The following is a 6,192-nucleotide window of genomic DNA, read 5'->3' as shown; positions in this document are numbered from 1 at the left end:
TGATGAAAGAGAGGGAATTTGGGGGTGGAGAGGATTATCAGTAGCTAACACTTTGGAGAATGGTCAGGGTGAAAAGAGAGAATAGAAAAAATGGGGAGAATACAGATTGAAGTATACTTTTTTTAGCTTTCTTTTTCTTGAGGGTTTTTTGGTGGAAGAAAAATATTTTCTTTCACAAATTGACTTTTATGGAAATGTTTTACATAATTTCACATGTGCCTTCTTAATCGGGGAAGGGGAGGGGTTTAAAAGAGGGGATAGAATCCGGAACTATAAGACAAGTTGCTAGAGAAAATGCTAATGAAGTTTGTAGAAGAATTATACTGAGACTACACAAGGATGCTCCTTTCAGAGGAAATCAGAAGACACTGTGCCACAATGGGCACAAATACCTTTTATACCCAGGTTATGATATACCAGTTTATCTTTTCAAGATCTGAACAGGAAAAACAGGGTCCCTTTTGGCAAGGGACTTCCAAAGAGACTTGTCAGTGCTTTCAATGTGGTAAAGTAGAGCATTTGAAAGCTCAATGTTGGCATAAAGATAAAGTGAAAAAACAAAGTGGAAAAACAAGACCCCAAACCCTATGCTTCCATTGGGCATCAGAATGTAGATTGACTTAAGGAAACAAGAAGCAGGGCTCGGCTCCAGAGCCACAGGCAAAATTACTTGTGGCATGATGGCAGCTGAGAGTCTTTAGGAGTTCAGTACTCAGACCAATCAGCCAAGAAGCAACCTGATGGGGGAAAGGTATCACAGTTGGGGAGAATAGAGTTGTATGGAGCTGGGACTGCTGAGATATTCCTTGGAGAAGTAAAATCTGTCCCTGTCTGGCCTATAGATCTCTTGCTTTCATACACAGTAGGTTTGACCATTTCATCTCCTGAGAGTCCTTACAAAACAGTATCTATCCATATAGTGATTTAGGAAACTGGGGAATGTGTAGCTAATAGCCCAGTCACTAATACAGGTAGACAACACACAAGTGTGATCTATCACCCAGGAGAAGGAGTACCATCAGGTTTACTGATAAACACTCCTGATATGAAATTTGATGATATTTAAGCAGATTTTGACTCTCAGCAATAGAATCCATGAATATTCTGGACTGCAGCCATTACAACCTATGCTCACTATCTATGTAAATGGCATAAGATACTACAAATTGCCATAGCTACAGAAAAAAATTCAAAGACATGCTCCTTTTCAATACTTAGGATATGAAGTATATCCTAAGGTGCTTACAATACAAAAGCTTTCTTTAATAACAGAGGAGTTGAACACCTTAAATGATTTTCAGAAATTGATAGGAGATATCCAATGGATGCACCCAATGTTAGGCTTGACTACCTATCAATTACAACCGTTATATGACATTTTAAGGAGAGATACTGCTTTAAACTCACCAAGCCAGCTTAGAAAAGAAACTTAAGTGCTTTGAGCGAGGTTAAACTGGCTTTATCCAATGTGGTTGAAAGAGTCAAAATATCAGTTTTTGCTACGCAAGAGGCACCCACAACAGTCCTTTATCAAGGACACAGTGTGATAGAGTGGGTGAACCTCCCAGCACAATCAGAACAAAGCCTTACTCTTTACCCAGTGCATGTGGCTAGAATTTTATTAAAGGCCATTAAGCGAGCAGTACAATTATCTGGGATAAGACCTGACAAGATATACAACTTTTGTACCAATGCACAAATTAATGTATGCTTTGAGACTATCCCAGAGTGACAAATTTTATTGGCCACAGCTCCAAATTTTACACATGGGTCTCCATTAAGGTAACCTAGTTATTACATAATTGGCAATGGATCTTTGAAGAAAAGGTTTCTAAGGTTCCTCTGAAAGGACCAATTATCTTTACAGATGCATCCAAACATAACATTTGTGCTGTGTATTCTCATGACTTAATATAAAGAGAGTAGTCAGAATTCCTTTTCAGTCTACTGAGCAGAATGAATTGTATACAATCATGTTACCTCTTACTTACTATCCAGGAGATATAAATATAATATCTGATTTGGCCTTTGCATTTGTAATTTGGGATAATAAAAGAAGAAGCTAGGAGCATAGTAAAAGGTTATACAGCTTGTTTTCCTTTCCATGCTCCTATGCTACCTCCAGGGAAAAACCCTAGTGGTTTGAGATCCAATGAAATTTGGCAAATGGATGTGACCCATTATAAATCTTTTGGTCTTTTATCCGTGTTGTAGTAGATACCTTTTCAGGATTTACTTTTGCAATACCAGCAACAAAAGGGACTGGCCGAGTAGTCACTGAATTTCTTATACAAGCGCTTGTAATTATGGGTGTGCCACAAACAATAAAAACAGACAATGGACCCGCATATACTTCTAAACATTTTGCACACTTTTGTGCACAGTATCAGATTTTACACATCACTAGCATACCTTTTAATCTTCAAAGACAGGCAATAGTAGAGAGGAGAAACAGAGAATCAAGACACTCTTCCAAAAACAAAAGAAAGGGGGAGCCACAGGTAACCTTAGAGAACTTTTAAATTTAGCTCTTTACACTATTAACTTTTTGATTTTTGATAAAGACGTGCTGGCTCCAGCAGACAGATTTTATAACCCACCAAAATGGCAGTATCCGGTGCGAGTGGCTCCACTATCTTTAGATAATCGCCAGGCAATGTGGAGAGATCCAGAAAGTGGTGAATGGAAGGGACTAGATAGGTTAATTACTTGGGAGAAGAAAGTTTGCTTGTATCTCTCCAGATGGAGAAGGAATCAGATGGTTGCCAACAAGCTGTATTCATCTTGTCCATAGGAGAGAGTCAGAGAAGACCCTTGAAACAAAGGGAAAGATCCCAAGAAACATCAGATGGCTCCATCTCTGACTACACGTGCCAGTGAAAAAGTATGACTGTTAACCATATAAATATGGCAATTGGCTCATGAACATCAAAAATTGTTTATGAGACTGTTGCAGGACTTCAAAATCTGCAGGAATCATTGTATTCCCTGACACATGAAGTAATGGACAATAGGTTGGTTTTGGACTATCTCTTGGCTGCTGAAGGAAGTGTATATGTGATTGTTATTTATATGCCCTTCTTATAGGACTTATGGACATGTATAATTCCTCATGTTGATTCATGTTATTTGTTACATCACTACTAGCCTATGTTATATTACTATGTGCTTGTGTAATACTTCCCAAGCTGATGGATTTATGTATACCTGTTTCAAGTAAGGGTTAAGTTCAGTCCAGAGGAAACCTGCTAACAATATCTGGTTTGGTGTTCTCACCTCCCTGAGAAGCAGTGAGAGCTGCTTTCCCATATTGCAGGGACACTAATGCATTATGGGTAGAGTTGTGAAATGATTCAACCCTTCTGGAGAGCAATTTGAAACTATGCCAAAAGGACCATAAAACTGTGCATACCCTTTTATCCAGCAGTGCTACTACTGGATCTGTATCCCAAGGAAATCATATAGGAAGGAAAAGGACCCTCGTGTGTAAACATGTTTGTAGCAGCTCTTTTTGAGATGGCAAAGAATTGGAAAATGAGTGCATAAGAATGCCTAAATAAGTTATAGTATATGAAAATAATGGAACATTATTCTCTAAAAAATGATGAGCAAGCTCATTTTAGAAAAGCCTGGAAAGATTCACACAAACTAGTGCTGAATGAAACAAGTAAAATAAGCACATACTATGTTGATTTTTTTGTTCTGTTTTTTTTTTCTTATGCAGGTTTCCCCCTTTTCTCTGTTTTTTCCTCTCCCAACATGTTTCATAAAGAAATGTGTATTTTAAAAAAATAAATGTACATATATAACCAGAAAAAAGACAAGAACACATGGCAAGTCTAAAAAATTAAAAAAAAAATTTTTAAGTATTTTATTATATTTCAGAAAATACTCCTGGCATCATAAACTTTGAACTTGAGGTTATCTAGTGCAATCTCTCATCTTAAAGTTGAAGAAATTAAGACCTACAGATATTAATGACTTGCCCAAGATCCCTGGCAAAGCTAAGACTTTACATTATTTTTCTTTTGATCCCCCAAATCTATTGTTACTTTTACTGTACTACAAAGATCTCATAGCCTGGAAAAGATTTTCATGAAACATATTTTTATCTTGTTTTACTTGGGGGATAGGATTTAAGGAGGAAAAAGAAGTGAAGCACACTTTTGTAACAATGGAATAGCTGAGGTTATCTGAGGCACTTTGTCATACCAAAATCAATTGTTTTTCTTAAGAATATGTCCTTTCTTATGTTCCTAGACCTATATGTTGGCACTGTTGTAAATTTTATGGAAGAAATCTTAGGTATCTAGTCCAAATGCATTTTATAGGTGAGGAATCTGAGATCCAAGGTGGCAAATTCATTTATTGATGGTCAAATAATATAAAATTTGAGGGAAAAAGAAATTGTAACAAGGCTAGTCTTACACATGACTACTAATATTAAAACCCAACCAATGCCTGCAATATCACTATTTGAGTTCATTTCTTTGTATACTTTTGGCTTATCTAGAATCAGTGCTTTAGAATATATATATTTTCTTTAGAGGCAACATATAGAATACTTACAAATAGAATTATAAGACATACTTTCCTCTAGGTGACTTTTGATGATTAACACAACAGAAGGTCTCAAGAGTTAAATTAAAGAAAAAGAGAGACTAATAATTTGAAACTTTCATCTATCAATTCTGTCTCTGTTTGGTCTATTATTCGAGGTTACTTTTATACAAGTCATTCAAAGATGTTTCCTCTGAACCAGTACTCTCAATAAGCAAAGCAAACAGATGATGTGCTACCAAGCCACAAATTATTCAGTAAGAAAAGCTATTACTTTCTTTTTGTTGAATTGCCCCAATTGTGTCTGAATTTCCATGACCCTATTTGGAGCTTTCTTGGCAAAAATACTGTAGTGGTTTGTGATTTCCTTCTTCAGTCCATTTTATAGATGAAGAAATGGGATAAAAAAGACTATGTGATTTGCCCAGGCTCACAAAGCTTGTAGACAAGATATAATGCTTCCAAAAGGAGCCATAACTGGTATCAAAGTATATCAAGTACCCCCTTTAGGAATAGAGAATCCTAAGTTATAGAATTTAGTATATAATTAAAATTATGGACACAATGGAGTACATTATGAGCACATCTTCTGATGCTTTGCAGTCAATACTGTCTTACTCATTTTTTGGGAGGGGGCTTATCCTTATCCTTGGGTCTATGAATTTTTAAAAATATTGATAATGATTTTAATGTGATAGGTTTTCTTTGTAATTCCATGTTTTGTGCATTTTGAGAAGGGGATCCATAAGCTTCACTGGATTGTCAAAGGGGTCCATGATACAAAAAGGTCAGGAATTCCTCCTCTAAGGCTAATAATGAACATTCTGGGAACAAGATTACTTTTATTTTAAAATCTATTAAGTATCAACATCATCTGTTACTCTGTTGAAATTCTACTAGTAAACAGAAACAGGAGGACATAAACAATAACAGCAACATTATGAGATGGTTAACTGTAACTAACTTAGATCTTCTCAGCCATACAATGATCCAAGATAATGGATTATAAGACAGAAAATGCTATCCACATCCAGAGAAAGAACTATGAAGTCTGAATGCAGATAGAAGTATACTATTTTATTTTTTTTCTTTTTGCATGTGATTTTTCCCCCTTTTGTTCTGTTTCTTTTTTCATAACATGACTAATGAGGAAATATATTTAACATAATTGTACACATTTAACCTATATCAGATTGTTTACTGTATTAAAGAGGGGAAAGAGGAGTGAGGGGGAAAAATTTGGAACTCAAAATTTTATTTAAAAAAAGGATGTTGAGAACTGCCTTTACATATTTAACATGTATAGGACTGTTTGCCATTTGGGGGAGGGGGTGGAGGGAGAGAAGGGGAAAAGTCGCAACAGAAGTGAGTGCAAGGGATAATGTTGTAAAAAAATTACCCAGGCATGGGTTCTGTCAATAAAAAGTTATAATTGTTAAAAAAAAAAAAAAAAAAAAGAAAAGAAAAAAAAGAAAACTGGCTTTACATGTAATGGAAAAAATATTATTTACTAAAAAAAAAAAAAAAAAAAACAAAAGAAAAAAAATTCTTCAAATCCTACATTAAAAAAATAACAGGTTCAATCAAGTTTTTAAATGCTACAGAGGGTTTATATTTGAACCTAAATGTCTG

This window comes from Sarcophilus harrisii, chromosome 1 (assembly GCF_902635505.1).
Source record: "Sarcophilus harrisii chromosome 1, mSarHar1.11, whole genome shotgun sequence".
Classification (NCBI taxonomy): domain Eukaryota; kingdom Metazoa; phylum Chordata; class Mammalia; order Dasyuromorphia; family Dasyuridae; genus Sarcophilus; species Sarcophilus harrisii.
This window is presented reverse-complemented; position numbering follows the sequence as displayed.